We start from the raw sequence: 18,694 nt of genomic DNA, 5'->3' as shown, positions 1-18,694 counted from the left end.
TTCAGTTTCCATTATTAGTAGATTAGTAGTGTTCTAGCAGTTTAGGCTGATAGAGGTAGCTATAGCAGAGCAGCTTAGGCTGAACTAGGAGACATGCAAAGTACATACTATACCACTTATATCATATAGTTACTATATCATAAGAAAGACAATACTCTGAGTTACTAAAAATAAAGGTACTTTATTTTAGTTACAATGTGCCACAAATATCTCAAAGGATATACTCCCTTAGGAGGTAAGTAAAATACACAAAATATACACACAAACCAAAATCAGGTAAGTAAAACAGTCAAAAAGTAGTGCAAACACTGTAGAATACAATAGGATGCAATAGGCCTGGGGGCAACACAAACCATATACTAAGAAAGTGGAATGCTAACCACTTAGGGACCCCTGGCCTAGTGTAGTGTGTAGACAGTCGCTGGGAGTGTAAGAAAACACTAAGGGTGTCCAAGATACCCCACCCCAAGACCCTGAAAAATAGGAGTAAAGTGCTACTACTTCCCCAGAAACACACTAAACTTGTGATAGAGGATTCTGCAAAGACCACAAAACACTGCAAAGGAAGGGGACCAAGTCCAAGAGTTGTGAAAGTGTCCTGGGGGGAGGAGCCCACTAAACCCCGGATGAAGGATGCAAAATGGCTGCCTCTTTTTGGAAGAAGCTGAAGATTCTGCAACAACGAAAGGTGCCAGGAACTTCTCCTTTGTGCAGAAGATGTCCCACGGAGTGCTGGAGGATGCAGTGTTGTTTCCTTGGAGAAAGACCGCAAACAAGTGTGTAACACCCTTTCTCAGAGGAAATTCTTTGTTCTGCCTTCCTGGGACTGGGCTGCCCAGGCCCTAGGAGGTCAGAACTCTGTCTGTGGGGTGGCAGCAGCGGTAGCTGCAGAGAAAACCCCAGGGAGAGCTGGTTTTGGCAGTACCCGGGGTCCATGGTGGAGACCCAGGGATGCATGGGATTGGCACCCCATGCAGATTTGGCATGGGGGGACAATTCCATGATCCTAGACATGTTACATAGCCATATTCGGAGTTACCATTGTGAAGCTACATATAGATATTGACCTATATGTAGTGCACACGAGTAATGGTGCCCCCGCACTCACAAAGTCCGGGGAAATTGCCCTGAACTATGTGGGGGCAACTTGGCTAGTGCCAGGGTGCCCTCACACTTAGTAACTTTGCACCCAACCTTCACTAAGTGAGGGTTAGACATATAGGTGACTTATAAGTTACTTAAGTGCAGTGTAAAATGGCTGTGAGATAACGTGGACGTTATTTCACTCAGGCTGCAGTGGCAGGCCTGTGTAAGAATTGTCTGAGCTCCCTATGGGTGGCAAAAGAAATGCTGCAGCCCATAGGGATCTCCTGGACCCCCAATACCCTGGGTACCTAGGTGCCATATACTAGGGATTTATAAGGGTGTTCCAGTGTGCCAATTAGAATTGGTAAAAATGGTCACTAGCCTGCAGTGACAATTTTAAAGGCAGAGAGAGCATAAGCACTGAGGTTCTGGTTAGCAGAGCCTCAGTGAGACAGTTATTCACTTCACAGTGACACAGGCAAAAACAAACTGACACACAAGTAAAAATGGGGGTAACATCCCAGGCAAGATGGTACTTTCCTACACTGGCCCTCATCACAAGGTGTGTGGCCAAGCTCAGCGCACCACTCCACTGTGTATAACCCAAGCCTGACTTTTGGAGCACATCTCCCGCACTGCGTGTAACCAGAGCATGGCCCTCAGCACAAGGTGTGTAACCAGAGCCTGACTCTCAGCACACTGAGTGCAAGAGCCTGGCTCAGGGCAGCACTCCTTCACTGGAAGTAGCACGGGCCTGGCCATCAACACACTGCGTGCAAGAGCATGGCTCAGGGCAGCACTCTTTTGTAGGAATCTGGCCTGGTGTGTGGTAAGCACTTATGGTGTTATAACCTTATACCAGGTCCAGGTATCCCCTATTAGTGATCTGTAGGCAGTGTCTAGGAAGCCAGGGCTCTCGAGAGGTAGCTGTGGATGAGCAGCCAAGACTTATGTAGGAGGCATGTAAAGCTTACGCAATACCACTATAGTCGCACAGCACTTAAACATGTGAAAGAACCACACAGTGTTACAAAAATAAAGGTACTTTATTAGAGTAACACAAGTGCTAGAATACTGAATAGGCAATCCCCCCACTGGAGGTAAGTAAACACACTTTTATATACACATTAGCAATCAATAAATAGCATAGAAAGCAATAGGAATTGGTAAAATCAATAGCAAATAGTGAAGGCCCTAGGGGAGGGCCAAACCATATACTAACAAAAAGTAGATTGTGAAAGGCACTACCCCATCCAAGGAAGTGCAATCAGTAGAAGGGAGTTGGAGGAACAAGGAACCCCAAGTGGTGAGTACCAGAGTCACTCCTAAGCGACCAGGAGAGTGGAGGTAAGTACCTGGTTTTCCCCAAAACTAACAGGAGGAATTTGGAAAAGGACTGTGCAAGATCCATCCAAGACTGGAAGAACCCAAAGGTGGATCCTGACAGAAGAGGACATGCAAAGGAAGGAGACCAAGTCAAATTTGAGTTGGAGTGCCTGGTTGTGGCAGGAGCCACTACCCACCCTTCTGTGGATGCAGGACCAGGTCGAAGGTGGATGAAGAAGGTCAGCAGTGCAGCCCAGGAGCAGAAGAGGAGTCCCAGAAGTGATGCAAGTGATGTCCCACGTCGGCAGTCGAGATACAGTCAGTTAGTGGTGCTGGAAAACCACCAACAAGTCTTGGCAAATGCAAGAGATGGAGAAGAAGGTTTGCAAGGCTGATGAGGACCAGGAAGGTCCAGGGGATGCAACCCAAGGAGGGGAGTCTAGGTGATCCTCAGCAGCTGAGAGTGTCTCAAGACGAGGATGCAGCCCCCACAGGCAACCCACTGGCAGCAGACAAAGAAGTTGCCCACTCAGCAAGCCTGAAGAGGCATCCCACGTCGCTGGAGCAGCCTGTGCTTTGTAGAAGGGAGTGCTGGGGGCCGGGGCTACACAGAGATCCCTTGGAGGAGGAACAAACAAGCCTAGATAGCTGCAAGAGTTGCGGTACACTGGGGTATTGTCCTGCAAGGAGAGGCATGGGCTTACTGTCTCCCAAGTTGGACAGCTGTTAGAGAGGACGAAGGGGACCACTCAAGACTAATATCTGCGATGCTGGATCCACACAGCTCCAGAGGAGGGAAGATCCACGCAGCTGGTCATCGTATTTGGTGCCTGCGGATGCAGGGATGGCTCCTTCACTCCAAGAGAGATTCCTTCTTACTTCTCGTGCAGACTGAAAATTCGCCGCCCTCAGAGAATGCACAGCCGGGCAAATGTTGCAGTTGTTGGAAAAAGCTAGAGACACAATGTTGCAGAGCGGAGTTGTCACTGGAGTTGCAGATTGTCAGTTCCTGGAGGGTCCACTTGAAGTCCCAGTGCCAGAAGAAGAAGTAAACGATGAAGAAGAGTCCTGCTGGAACCTTGTATGCCAAATCTGAGGACCCACCCAAGAGGGAGACCCTAAGTAGCCTAGGAAGTGGGATTAGTCACCTAGCAGGGTGACCACCTATCGGGGGGCTGACATCACCTACCTGACCTGGCCACTCAGATGCTCCCAGGGGCCTCAGCCCATCTTGGATTCAAGATGGCAGAATCAAGTGCCCACCTGGAGGAGTTCTGGGCACCACCCCTACGGTGGTGATAGACAGGGGAGTGGTCACTCCCCTTTCCTTTGTCCTGTTTTGCACCAGAGCAGGGACCAGAGGTCCCTGGACTGGTGCCACCCAGCTTATGCATGGATTGCACCAAATGTGCCCTTCAAAGCATACCGTTGGCTTGGGGGGGCTACCCGTGCGAAGCAATGTAACACCTATTTCCAAGGGAGGGGGTGTTACCTCCCTCTCCCACAGGAAATCCTTTGTTCTGCATTCCTCTGCCTGAGCTGGTCAAGCAGCAAGAGGGCAGAGACCTGTCTGATGGGTGGCAGCAGCGCGGGCTGCCTGGAAAACCCCAGAAGACTGGTAGGAGCAATGCTGGTGGTCCTCTAAGGAGACCCTGAGCGCATGAAATCATACAACCAATACCGGCAACACTAATCTGACATGTTTGATACCAAACATGCCCAGGTTTGGAGTTATCATTATGGTGATCTGTGTCCAGTACATAGGTAAAATGGCTTCGCCTCACTTACGAAGTCCAGTGTAATGGAGATGGAATTTGTTGGGGCACCTCTGCTCATGCAGGGGTGCCCTCACACACAGGTACCTGCACCCAGTCCTCTGGGCTAGGGGGGCCTACCATAGGGGTAACTTATAGTGACCTGGTGCAGTGAGCTGTAGTGAAAGGGTGCATGCACCTTTTCACGCAGGCTGCAATGGAAGGCCTGCAGACATATTCTGCATCCCCTGGTGTCCCAATGCCTTGGGTACCTAAGTAACATATACTAGGGACTTATACGGGGGCACCAGTATGCCAACTGTAGGGTGTGCAAAGTCCTAAGCAACCAAATTTAGAGGGAGACAGCACAATCACGGGGTCCTGGTTAGGAGGATCCCAGTGAAAACAGTCAAAGCATACTAATAGCAGGCAAAAGAGGGGATAGCCATGCCCAAAAGAGGGTACTTTCATACACCTTTCACCTGGAGTAGCATGGTCCCGAGCCTCGGTGCACTGCGTACAAGAGCCTGGCTGAGAGCCACACTCCTTGGACTCCTTCACTGGGTGTAGCCCGGGCCTGGCCCTCAGCACTCCTTCACTGGGTGTAACCCGGGCTTGGCCCTCAGCACTCCTTCACTGGGTGTAACCCGGGCCCTCAGCACTCCTTCACTGGGTGTAACCCGGGCCCTCAGCACTCCTTCACTGGGTGTATCCCGGGCCTGGCCCTCAGCACTCCTTCACTGGGTGCAACCCGGGCCCTCAGCACTCCTTCACTGGGTGTAACCCGGGCCCTCAGCACTCCTTCACTGGGTGTAACCCGGGCCCTCAGCACTCCTTCACTGGGTGTATCCCGGGCCTGGCCCTCAGCACTCCTTCACTGGGTGTAGCCCGGGCCTGGCCCTCAGCACTCCTTCACTGGGTGTAACCCGGGCCTGGCCCTCAGCACTTCTTCACTGGGTGTAACCCAGGCCTGGCCCTCAGCACTCCTTCACTGGGTGTAACCCAGGCCTGGCCCTCAGCACTCCTTCACTGGGTGTAGCCCGGGCCCTCAGCACTCCTTCACTGGGTGTAACCCGGGACCTCAGCACTCCTTCACTGGGTGTAACCAGGGCCTGGACTTCAGGACTCCTTCACTGGGTGTAACCCAGGCCCTCAGCACTCCTTCACTGGGTGTAACCCGGGCCTGGCCCTCAGCACTCCTTCACTGGGTGTAACCCGGGCCTGGCCCTCAGCACTCCTTCACTGGGTGTAACCCGGGCCCTCAGCACTCCTTCACTGGGTGTGTAACCTTACCTGGAGAGTGGGCAAAACCACGAGCAGCCTCGGGGGCGCATTGAAGCGGGGGTCATTGGGATCAAAGACAGGGGAGGGGCACTTCCAGCAGAACGCCCATACTCCTCACCCCAAAGTAGAGGGGTCCCTCACAGCACCCTTCCCTCAAGAGAAGGCGCCCCCAGTTCTACCGCCAGTTTTACATCAACCACTAAGAAGAGGGGGTTCCCAGTGCTGCAACCAACCCCGAAAGAAAAAGGGTATGTGGCCCCCAATTCTACCCTCCAAGCAGAGCGGCACTACGCGCTGCACTCAAGGGTGAGGTCCCACACTATATTCCTGCCTCGCCCTCTGACACCAGGGCAGCCCCTGCCCTCCATCTTGCTCCCCACGCCCCCTCCCTGAGTGAACAGCTGAGCCCTGCAGCCTGTGTGCGGTAGCAGGCGGGGCGTGGGGGTGTCTCTGCCATTCACCCAGGGCCCTCCCCTCCTCCGAGCCAGAGTCTGGCAGCTGCGCTCCCCCTCCTCCACTGGCACAAAGCGCCAACTCCTCCCCGCTCCAGGCGCCGGGCTGGTGGAGAACAAGTGCGAGGCAACTGCCCGAGAAACTTTCCCCCAGCTGCGCCGGACCCTCTGGACTGCGTCCTGAACACCCCCGGTCCCTCTGGACCTCGCACCCGGGCCCTCTGGACTGTGCACCGGGCCCTCTGGACTGCGTCCTGAACACCCCCGGTCCCTCTGGACCTCGCACCCGGGCCCTCTGGACTGCGCACCGGGCCCTCTGGACCTCGCACCCGGGCCCTCTGGACCTCGCACCCGGGCCCTCTGGACTGCGCACCGGGCCCTCTGGACTGCGCACCGGGCCCTCTGGACCTCGCACCCGGGCCCTCTGGACCTCGCACCCGGGCCCTCTGGACCTCGCACCCGGGCCCTCTGGACTGCGCACCGGGCCCTCTGGACCTCGCACCCGGGCCCTCTGGACCTCGCACCCGGGCCCTCTGGACCTCGCACCCGGGTCCTCTGGACTGCGCACCGGGCCCTCTGGACTGCGTCCTGAACACCTCCGGACCCTCTGGACCGCGCACCGGGCCCTCTGGACCTCGCACCCGGGTCCTCTGGACTGCGCACCGGGTCCTCTGGACTGCGTCCTGAACACCTCCGGACCCTCTGGACCGCGCACCCGTGCCCTCTGGACTGCGCACCGGGTCCTCTGGACTGCGTCCTGAACACCTCCGGACCCTCTGGACTGCGCACCCGGACCCTCTGGACTACGTCCTGAACACCTCCGGACCCTCTGGACTGCGCACCGGGCCCTCTGGACTGCGCACCCGGGCCCTCTGGACTGCGCACCCGGACCCTCTGGACTGCGTCCTGAACACCTCCGGACCCTCTGGACCGCGCACCCGGGCCCTCTGGACCTCGCACCCGGGCCCTCTGGACTGCGTCCTGAACACCTCCGGACCCTCTGGACCGCGCACCCGGACCCTCTGGACTACGTCCTGAACACCTCCGGACCCTCTGGACTGCGCACCGGGCCCTCTGGACTGCGCACCCGGGCCCTCTGGACTGCGCACCCGGACCCTCTGGACTGCGTCCTGAACACCTCCGGACCCTCTGGACCGCGCACCCGGGCCCTCTGGACCTCGCACCCGGGCCCTCTGGACTGCGTCCTGAACACCTCCGGGCCCTCTGGACCGCGCACCCGGGCCCTCTGGACTGCGTCCTGAACACCTCCGGGCCCTCTGAACCGCGCCGGCCCTTCCTCAGTTCGCAAACACCTGCAGAACTGCGCACCCGGACCCTCTGGACCGCGCATGGACTCCTCTTACAGCGCCAGGACCCGCGGATCTGCCTCTTTGGGGGGCTCCTCAGCCTGAGCCGAGCCGGCACTGTGTGGGACCCGCGCAGGTGAACTCTCGAGGCCTCAAGAGCCACAATCACCCCCCAGCTGGGGTGCGGCTTCGGGTACCAGGAGGTGTCGGGGATCTTGGAGGCCACAGGAGGGGTCGAGGACATTGGGGGCCCCAAGAGGGGTGCAAAGACTTCTGAGGCCATAGTCGGTGGTCCTGGAGTGTGAAGGATTCCTTGGATTTCGGGTTCTTCTGGAATTTGAACTTTTCGGGGCCCCGGGGTGTGCCTGGGACCGCGGGGGCCTCGGGTCCTTGAGGACATTATCGCTTCGGGCTCCGGTGGATTCGGAGCGGATCCTCACCTTGGGGGAGTTTGTGGCTCCCGGGAAACTTCTTCTGGGAGAACCGTGCAGCCAGGTAAGGCATCCCCGACCATGCACAGCTCTGCTTACCCCCCCACCTGCACCTCCCACCCTAAACCTCACTCTACACGCCACCTACACCTCACCCCTACACCTCACCCTCACACCTCCCCCTACACCTCACCCCTACACGTCACCTACACCTCACCCCTACACCTCACTCTACACGTCACCTACAACATCTACCTACCTCTCCCACACGACATCTCACCCATACCTCACCTACACCCCCTTCACCCCTTCCCTACATCTCACCCCACACCCCTTCCCTACACCTCCCCTCTGCACGCCTCCCCTACCCCTCACCCCTACACCTCCGACCCTAAACCTCACTCTACACGTCACCCACACCTCACCCCCACACCTCCCCTACACCTCACTCTACACGTCACCCACACCTCACTCTACACCCTTCCCTACGTCTCACCCCCACAACTCCCCCTGCACCACTTCCCTACACCTCACGCTTCACACCTCACCCTACACCTTCCACCTCCCAGCCTACACTCTTCTCCCTACAGCCCTTCCCTACACCTCACCTCCTACCTGACCTCCCCTTGCACCCCTTCCCCACACATCCCCTGCACCTCACATCTACACGTCACCTACATCTCCTACCTACACCTCACCCCTACACGTCACCCCTACACGTCACCTACACCTCCTACCTACACCCCCGCCTTACACCACCATAACCCTCACTCTACACCCCTCCCTACGTCTCACCCCACACCTCCCCCTGCACCACTTCCCTACACCTCACCCTACACCTTCCACCTCCCAGCCTACACCTCACCCCTACACCACTTCCCTACAGATCGCCCTAAACCCCCCACACCTCAACTTACACACCCCCACCTCACCCTACTCCCTTTCCACAACCTCACTGTAGCCTTCCCACCCTAACCTCACCCCTACACCTGTCCCCTACACTCCGTACACAACCCAACTTACTCCCCCTTCCCTACACTGTTCTCCCTACGCTTCACCCTACACTTCCCACCCTACACCTTACTCTACACCCGCTTCCCTACACCTCACCCTACACCCTCACTTCTACACTTAATGTGACGGATAAAAGAGCTGCCGAAGAACCAGGTTCGACTCCCGGCGTCTGCTCAACACCGTGTGATTCTGTGCAGATAACTGTCTCCCCGTGACTATGATCAATGGGAGTGTCCTTGAGTAATGTGACTGGTGCTCATGTAAATCTCTCGTTGGGGTCTAGTTCGCGCTACATCAAACTGCAAAACAGATAAGAAAAGAGGGGCCGGGGAGAGCAGGGCGGGGAGGGGGCGTGGCTAAGAGCACAGGTGAGGGAGAGGAGGGGCCCTGAGGGAGAGGAGAGGCCTGAGGGAGAGCAGAACAGGGAGGGGGAGCGGCCAAGAGCACAGGTGAGGGAGAGGAAAGGGGAGGGTCGAAGGGAAGGAGGAGGGACTAGAAGAAGGGTGAAGAAGCGCACAGGAGAGGGTCTGATGGAAGGAGGCGGAGACGGAAGGTGAAGGAGAGCAGTGGGAGACTCACCGCACCTGAGGGAGAGGAGGGGCTCTGCATGAGAGGAGGAGGGGTCCTGACGGAGAGGAGGGGTGGGGAGGGGTCCTGAGGGGGACGAGTGGAAGAGTCCTGAGGGAGAGGAGAGGTGGGGAGGGGTCCTGAGGGGAACGAGTGGAAGAGTCCTGGAGGAGAGGAGGGGTCCTGAGGGAGAGAAGGGGAGGAGTCCCGAGGGAGAGGAGGGGCCCTGCAGGAGAGGACGAGGGGTCCTGAGGGAGAGAAGAGGTGGGGAGGGGTCCTGAGGGAAAGGAGAGGGGGGATCCTGAAGGAGAGAAGGTGTCCTGAGGGAGCAGAGGAGAGGGGTCTTGAGGGAGAGGAGGGGCCCTAATGGAGAGCAGAGGAGGGGCTGTCAGGGAGAGGAGAGGAAGGGTCCTGAGGGAGAGGGGAGGTCCTGAGGGAGAAGAGGGGTCCTGAGGGAGGAGAGGAGGGTCCCGAGGGACAGGATAGGAGGGGTCTTGTGAGAGCAGAGCAGGGGTTCTGAGGGAGAGGAGGGGAGGAGTCCCGAGGAGGACAAAGGAGGGATCCTGAGAGAGAGGAGGGGTCCAGAGGGAGATTAGAAGACAGGCCCTGCAGGAAAGGAGAGGATGGGTCCTGAGGGAAAGGAACGGTCCTGCGGGAGAGGAGTATGGTCCCTGAGACAGCAGAGGAAGGGCCCAGAGGAAGAGGAGAAGAGGGTTTCTGAGGGAGAAATGAGGAGGGTTCCTGCGGTAGAGGAGAGGAGGGGAAAGCAGGGAATGGAGAGTGAGAACCCCTAAGGGAGAGAGGTGTAGCAGTCCTAAGGGAGGAGAAGATGGGCCCTGAGAGAGGAGGAGAGGAGGGGTCTTGAGGGAAGGAGGCGGGAGACGGAAGGTGAGGGAGAGCAGAGGGAGACTCACCACACCGGAGGGAGAGGTGGGGAGAGTACCTGAAGGAGAGGAGTGGCCCTGCAGGAGAGGAAGAGGGGTCCCAAGGGAGAGTCGAGTCAGGGAGAGGTCCTGAGGGGGAGGAGTGGAGGGGACCTGAGGAGAGGAGGGGGCTGAGAGAGGAGGGGTTCTGAGGGAGAGTGGTCCTGAGGGAGAGGAGAGGAGGGGTCCTGAGGGAGAGGAGAGGAGGGGTCCTGAAGGAGAGGAGTGGAAGGGTCCTGAGGGAGAAGACGGGTCTTGATGGAGAGGAGGGCATCCCAGACAACATCTGGGGCCCTATCACATCCAACACAACATTCAGGGCCCTATAGCTACACAATATCCAGAGGCCCTATCGTATCCTACACAACATCCAGAGGCCCTCTCACAAAATCTTGGGCCCTATCACATTTTACACAACATCTGGGGCCCTATCACATGCTATACACCATCTGGAGCCTTATCATATCCTACACAACATCCAGAGGCCCTATCACATCCTACACACCACCACCCACCTCTTATCACATCCTACTCAACACCTGAGGCCCTATCACACCGACACAACATCTGGGTCCCTATCACAGCCTACACAACATCCAGGGGGCCCTATCACATCCTACACAAGATCAGGGGACCTATCACATCCTTAATAATATCCAGGGGTCCTATCACATCCTTCACAACATCCAGGAGCCCCTATCACATCCTACACAAGATCCGGGGACCTATCACATCCTTCATAACATCCAGGGGTCCTATCACATCCTACACAACATCCGGGGGCCCTATCACATCCTACACAAGATCCGGGGACCTATCACATCCTTCATAACATCCAGGGTTCCTATCACATCCTACACGACATCCAGGTGCCCCATCACACCCTACACAACATCCAGGGGCCCTATCACATCCTACACAACATTGAGGGGCCCTATCACATCTTACACAAGATCCGGGACCCTATCACATCCTACACAAGACTCGGGACCCTATCACATCCTACACAAGATCCAGGGCCCTATCACACCCTACAAAACATCCAGGAGCCCCTATCACACCTACACAACACCCAGGGGCCCTATCACATCCTACACAACACCCAGGGGTCCTATCACATCCTACTCAACACCCGGGCCCTATCACACCCTACACAAGATCCAGGAGCCCCTAGCACATCCTATACAACATCCAGGGGCCCTATCACATCCTACATAACATCCAGGGGTCCTATCACATCCGACACAACATCCAGGAGCCCCTATCACATCCTATACAACATCCAGGGGCCCTATCACATCCTACACAAGATCCAGGAGCCCCTACCACATCCTACACAAGATCCGGGGACCTATCACATCCTTCATAACATCCAGGGGTCCTATCACATCCTACACAACATCCGGGGGCCCTATCACATCCTACACAACATCCGGGGGCCCTGTCACATCCTACACAACATCTGGGGACCTATCACATCCTTCATCACATCCAGGGGTCCTATCACATTCTACACAACATCCAGGGGCCCCTATCACATCCTACACAAGATCCGGGGACCTATCACATCCTTCATAACATCCATGGTTCCTATCACATCCTACACAACATCCAGGGGCCCCTATCACATCCTACACAACATCCAGGGACCCTATCACATCCTACAGAAGATCTGGGCCCTGTCACCTCTTACACAAGATCCGGGACACTATCACATCTAACACAAGACTCGGGGCCCTATCACATCCTACACAAGGTCCACAGCCCTATCACATCCTACACAACATCCAGGAGCCCCTATCACACCCTACACAACATCCAGGAGCCCCTATCACACCCTACACAACATCCAGGAGCCCTATCACACCCTACACAACATCCAGGGGCCCTATCAAATCATATACAACATCCAGGGGCCCTATCACACCCTACACAACATCCAGGGCCCCTATCACATCCTATACAACATCCAGGGGCCTATCACATCCAACACAACATTCAGGGGCCCTGTCACATCCTACACAACATGTGGGGCCCTATCACATCCTACTCAACACCCGTGCCCTATCATATCCTACACAACATCTGGGGCCCTGTCTCTAGCTGCCCTTTGACTCTTGCATATTTCCTTTTTCTTCATCCTTACAGATTCACACCTATATATTGTTTTGAAACACACAGAAAGAAATGCTGGCTATGCCGTATGCTCGCACATACTTTAGAAAATAGAAGTAAGGCAAAGTAATTTCCAACAAACACAATTACTATCCTTATAGTGGTGCTGCCATGGTGGGGTCACTGCCACCACGGGTGAAAAGTCAGGTCTGGTCATAGGTGTCCCAAACTGATCATTGTACAAATATTGGCACTGAACCACACACATAGATTAAGTCCCAATGTAGCACCAAATGCCAATATTCTCTCGTGGAGGTGATTCTGACTCAGTGTTTGTTGGTATAAATCCTCCTGGCTCATCAGGTTCTCATAGCAGAGCAGGGGTACTTTGGATGCCCGTACACGTACTCAAGGTTGTCGCATGCAGTTTTTGCTAAGGCTTTACTCCTTATGGACCTGGAAGCGTATTGGATACCTTTCTACATATAATTTCATGAAACAGTTGTTTTGGTTCCTCACATATACACACCTTCTGGCCATGAACCTTGGGTACGTGTGCTCTAATCAGGAATATTTTTCTCATTAGTAAGGCTTGAAAAGGTCTCTGAGACAAACTAGGTGTCGGCCGCCTTGTCCTTCCATTTTGTGTACATGTTTGTACACAGCGGCCTACGTGCACATGGTATTGGCGTAGGGCCGCGCCGCAAGTCTTCTTGCTGCACCGTTCTACACCAGCGTGAAAGGGCAGGAATGCACGGCGCTGGCTCACAACTGGCTGCCGAGCACAACGCAGGCGCCCTTGCACCGTAGTGTACGGGTGTCGGAGCTGCAGGCAGGATTGTGTTGTGCAGGAAGGGGCACATTCCTGCATACAAAAATCCAGAGAGGTATTTTGTGCTTTCTACTTGTGCTGCAGAATGCAAAGAGGAAAAAATGAGGATAAATAAAATTATTTCTGCTTGTTGTGCCTCACCTGGTGATGAACTAATCCATGGGCGTTGCGTGGGAAGACCCATCGCAACGCCCATCGAATGCCTCACCGTCATAAAGGAAGGCAACGCAGCCACTTGCGGTGCTGTGTCTTACTCCATATCTATGAGGCTATTCAAAGCCACGCAAAGTGGAGATGTTTGTCACAAAAAGTGACTGGCGGTGCAAGCCTCTCGTGAATAACCCCAGTGTGTCCAACCATGGTAGATTATATTGCTTGATTGCATTGTTGATAGTTATCATATTTAATTCCAGATTTTATAAAAACAAATTTTTAATTCTTTTTAAATTAGGTATTTTTATGTCATTTGGCTTTCCTTGGCATAATCACAGATGCTGTTTAATGTAAGGTGAATAATGATTTGATGCTCAGTGGAAGTCTAGGGGCCCGATTCACAAAGGTAAACTTAGGCCAAGAGTCTAGGTTTAGACCGAAAGTCTAATTTCACTCGTAGTAAAGTTCGATTTTTCGTCTAATCCTAGACTTTTGGTCTAAACTTAGATCAAAGTCTGTAGTGATGGATCGGTTGTTAGTCCTCCATGAAGTCTGGTGATCCTCTGAACTGATTTCGTTACTTCAGAGCCTGATCTGCCTGAGGCATTTATTGTCCACTCACATGTCCAGGCAGTTGAATTGATTAACTTGTTGAGTTAATTTATTCCCGAGATCTCACTGGGATGGTTCACTTTTGTATGACTGGCTGTTAGACCATTGTCCAAACTGAAGTCCGCAGGTGAGTTTCAGGTGGATTGCCAACCTCTTGGAGTTTGTGAAAATACTAGTAAATCATGGGCGTAAACCAGCCGAGACATCCTCTGAGTGCCAGGTTTAGGTGCCGATCCTTGATCGTGGTTTAATTACTGTGAGAAAGTAGCCTCTTTCTAGCCTTGTTACCCCCACTTTTGGCCTGTTTGTGAGTATATGTCAGGATGTTTTCACTGTCTCACTGGGATCCTGCTAACCAGGGCCCAGTGCTCATAAGTTTGTGGCCTATATGTGTTCCCTGTGTGATGCCTAACTCTCACTGAGGCTCTGCTAACCAGAACCTCAGTGGTTATGCTCTCTCTGCTTTACAAATTTGTCACTAACTGGCTAGTGACTAAATTTACTGATTCACATTGGCATACTGGTACACCCATATAATTCCCTAGTATATTGTACTGAGGTACCCAGGGTATTGGGGTTCCAGGAGATCCCTATGGGCTGCAGCATTTCTTTTGCCACCCATAGGGAGCTCTGACAATTCTTACACAGGCCTGCCAGTGGAGCCTGAGTGAAATAACGTCCACGTTATTTCACAGCCATTTACCACTGCACTTAAGTAACTTATAAGTCACCTATATGTCTAACCTTCACCTGGTGAAGGTTGGGTGCAAAGTTACTTAGTGTGTGGGCACCCTGGCACTAGCCAAGGTGCCCCCACATCGTTCAGGGCAAATTCCCCGGACTTTGTGAGTGCGGGGACACCATTACACGCGTGCACTATACATATGTCACAACATATGTATAGCGTCACAATGGTAACTCCGAACATGGCCATGTAACATGTCTAAGATCATGGAATTGTCACCCCAATGCCATTCTGGCATTGGGGAGACAATTCCCTGATCCCCTGAGTCTCTAGCACAGACCTGGGTACTGCCAAACTACCTTTCCCGGGGTTTCACTGCAGCTGCTGCTGCTGCCAACCCCTCACACAGGTTTCTGCCCCCCAGGGGTCCAGGCAGCCCTGGCCCAGGAAGGCAGAACAAAGGATTTACCCTGAGAGAGGGTGTAACACCCTCTCCCTTTGGAAATAGGTGTGAAGGCAGGGGAGGAGTAGCCTCCCCCAGCCTCTGGAAATGCTTTGATGGGCACAGATGGTGCCCATCTCTGCATAAGCCAGTCTACACCGGTTTAGGGATCCCCCAGCCCTGCTCTGGCGCGAAACTGGACAAAGGAAAGGGGAGTGACCACTCCCCTGACCTGCACCTCCCCTGGGAGGTGTCCAGAGCTCCTCCAGTGTGCCCCAGACCTCTGCCATCTTGGAAACAGAGGTGTCTGTGGCACACTGGACTGCTCTGAGTGGCCAGTGCCAGCAGGTGATGTCAGAGGCTCCTTCTGATAGGCTCTTACCTCTCTTGGTAGCCAATCCTTCTTCCTAGGTAGCCAAACCTCCTTTTCTGGCTATTTAGGGTCTCTGCTTTGGGGATCTCACCAGATAACGAATGCAAGAGCTCACCTGAGTTCCTCTGCATCTCCCTCTTCACCTTCTACCAAAGGATCGACCGCTGACTGCTCAGGACGCCTGCAAAACCGCAACAAAGTAGCAAGACGACTACTAGCAACCTTGTATCGCTTCATCCTGCCAGCTTTCTCGACGGTTTCCAGGTGGTGCATGCTCTGGGGGTAGCCTGCTTCCTCTCTGCACCAGGAGCTCTGAAGATATCTCCAGTGGGTCTACGGAATCTTCCCCCTGCAACCGCAGGCACCAAAAGACTGCATCACTGGTCCTCTGGGTCCCCTCTCAGCAGGACGAGCGTGGTCCCTGGAACTCAGCAACTCTGTCCAAGTGACTCTCATAGTCCAGTGACTCTTCAGTCCAAGTTTGGTGGAGGTAAGTCCTTGCCTCCCCACGCCAGACTGCATTGCTGGGAACCGCGTGATTTGCAGCTGCTCCGGCTCCTGTGCACTCTTCCAGGATTTCCTCTGTGCACAGCCAAGCCTGGGTCCCCGACACTCCTTCCTGCAGTGCACAACCTTCTGAGTTGTCCTCCGGCATTGTGGGACTCCCTTTTGTGACTTTGGGTGGACTCTGGTTCACTTTTCTTCTAAGTGCCTGTTCAGGTACTTCTGCGGGTGCTGCCTGCTTCTGTGAGGGCTCCCTGAGTTGCTGGGCGCCCCGTCCGTCTCCTCCTCCAAGTGGCGACATCCTGGTCCCTCCTGGGCCACAGCAGCACCCAAAAACCTCTACCGCGACCCTTGCAGCTAGCAAGGCTTGTTTGCAGTCTTTCTGCGTGGGAACACCTCTGCAAGCTTCATCGCGATGTGGGACATCCATCATCCAAAGGAGAAGTTCCTAGTCCTCTTCTTTCTTGCAGAACTCCAAGCTTCTTCCAACAGGTGGCAGCTTCCTTGCACCCTCAGCTGGCATTTCCTGGGCTCCTCCCCACTCTCGACACTGTCGCGACTATTGGACTTTGTCCCCTTATCTTACAGGTAGTCAGGTCTGGAAATCCACTGTGGTTGCATTGCTGGTGTTTGTTCTTCCTGCAGAATCCCCCTATCACGACTTCTGTGCTCTCTGGGGGTAGTAGGTGCACTTTACACCTACTTTTCAGGGTCTTGGGGTAGGCTATTTTTCTAACCCTCACTGTTTTCTCACAGTCCCAGCGACCCTCTACAAGCTCACATAGGTTTGGGGTCCATTCGTGGTTCGCATTCCACTTTTGGAGTATATGGTTTGTGTTTCCCCATACCTATGTGCTCCTATTGCAATCTATTGTAACTTTACGCTGCTTGCATTACTTCCTTTTGCTATTACTGCATAATTTTGGTTTGTGTACATATATCTTGTGTATATAACTTATCCTCATCCTGAGGGTACTCACTGAGATACTTTTGGCATATTGTCATAAAAATAAAGTTCCTTTATTTTTAGTACTTCTGTGTATTGTGTTTTCGTATGATTTTGTGCATATGACACCAGTGGTATAGTAGGAGCTTTACATGTATCCTAGTTCAGCCTAAGCTGCTCTGCTATAGCTACCTTCTATCAGCCTAAGCTGCTAGAAACACCTCTTCTACACTAATAAGGGATAACTGGACATGGCACAAGGTGTAAGTACCTCTGGTACCCACTACAAGCCAGGCCAGCCTCCTACAATTACCCTGTAAAATCTACAATATACAATGGAAATGAGAGTGCAACACTTGAGTAGTCATCCCTGCTCGGTTATTCTGAGAGCGGTTCGAGGGTCACCAAGGGGCACCTGATGCTGCTGCACTTAGGGGCATATTTATACTCTGGTTGCGCCGGAATTGCGTTGTTTTTTTTTACGCAAATCCGACGCAAAACTAACTCCATATTTATACTTTGGCGTTAGACCCGTCTAGCGCCAAAGATCTTGGAGTTTGCGTCATTTTTTAGCGTGGACACCTTCCTTGCGTTAATGATATGCAAGGTAGGCGTTCCCGTCTAAAAAATGACTCCGAGGCATGTGCGCCGTATTTATACTCCCGGGAAAAAATGACGCCCGGGAGTGGGCGGGTCAAAAAAAATGACGTCCAGCCGCTTTAGCGTAATTTTTTAGCGCCTGGTCAGGGCAAGCGTTAAGGAACCTGTGGGCTCGGAAGGAGCCCAGAGGTGCCCTCCCATGCCCCCAGGGACACCCCCTGCCACCCTTGCCCACCCCAGGAGGACACCCAAGGATGGCGGGACCCATCCCAGGGAAATTAAGGTAAGTTCAGGTAAGTATTATTTTTTTTTTTTTGTGGCATAGGGGGGCCTGATTTGTGCCCCCCTACATGTCACTATGCCCAATGACCATGCCCAGGGGACATAAGTCCCCTGGCATGGCCATTGGGCAAGGGGACATGACTCCTGTCTTTGCTAAGACAGGAGTCATGTCAATGGAGGTTGGGAGTAAAAAAAAAATGGCGCAACTCGGGTTGAGGCAGATTTTTTGCCTCAGACCGACTTGCCCCATTTTTTAACGCCCAAGCTCCATTTTCCCCTACGCCGGCGCTGCCTGGTGCAAGTCATTTTTTTTGACGCACACCAGGCAGCTCCGCCGGCTAACGTCATTCCATAAATAAGGCGCCCGCATGGCGCTTTGGAATGGCGTTAGCCGGCGTTAAATTTTTTGACACACAACTGCGTTGGCGCAGTTGTGCGTCAAAAAGTATAAATACGGCCCTTAGACTCTTCATACCCTCTGGCCACCCCTCTTCTGCTATAAATGCCATGAGTTCTCCTTCCCTATCGAGGAGCACAATGCGTAGCGTCCTTTGCTTTAATTTTCTCTGTTAATGACATCCAGGTCCTTACTTGATGAATTTCCCTTTTTGCCTTTATTTTGCTGTTTAAATGATACTTTGTGTTTTTAACTCGCTTCTCTCGTTCCCCACACTAGATTGCTTAGTAGAGGTCTCTTTGTTGTATGGATTAGCTGATCTCTGGGTGATAATATATGATGGCTTGTGCGGTACATTCTTGTCCCACGTAATCAGCCCCTCAATCCTATTTTCAGAATATGGTGGTAAAAAATGTTTGGAGCAAACACTACCTTAACTTGCCAGAAAGAACATGAAATAGCGTCAAAAACGTGTTGTGATCTGGCCTAATATGTGCACAAGAACAGCTGGTCACACCAGCCTAGAGTACCACTACTAACCAGATAGGGTAACCAGGCTGAGTACCACTACTAACCATATAGGGCAACCAGGCCGAGTACCACTACTAA

General features: G+C 53.6%; 1 protein-coding gene across 4 annotated transcripts in view; it reads left to right on the top strand.

Annotated features, from left to right (window-relative positions):
- The first annotated feature begins 6,632 nt into the window (after positions 1-6,632).
- The window catches only part of DDR1 (discoidin domain receptor tyrosine kinase 1), a 465,777-nt gene continuing 453,715 nt past the window's right edge, over positions 6,633-18,694 (top strand). For all 4 annotated transcript variants that reach the window (XM_069241966.1, XM_069241967.1, XM_069241968.1 and 1 more), the window contains exon 1: positions 6,633-7,704. The gene's annotated coding sequence lies outside the window, so the exon portion shown is untranslated. The remainder of the gene's footprint in view (positions 7,705-18,694) is intronic.

Source organism: Pleurodeles waltl, chromosome 6, assembly GCF_031143425.1.
Source record: "Pleurodeles waltl isolate 20211129_DDA chromosome 6, aPleWal1.hap1.20221129, whole genome shotgun sequence".
In the NCBI taxonomy this organism is placed as follows: domain Eukaryota; kingdom Metazoa; phylum Chordata; class Amphibia; order Caudata; family Salamandridae; genus Pleurodeles; species Pleurodeles waltl.
This window is presented reverse-complemented; position numbering and strand designations above follow the sequence as displayed.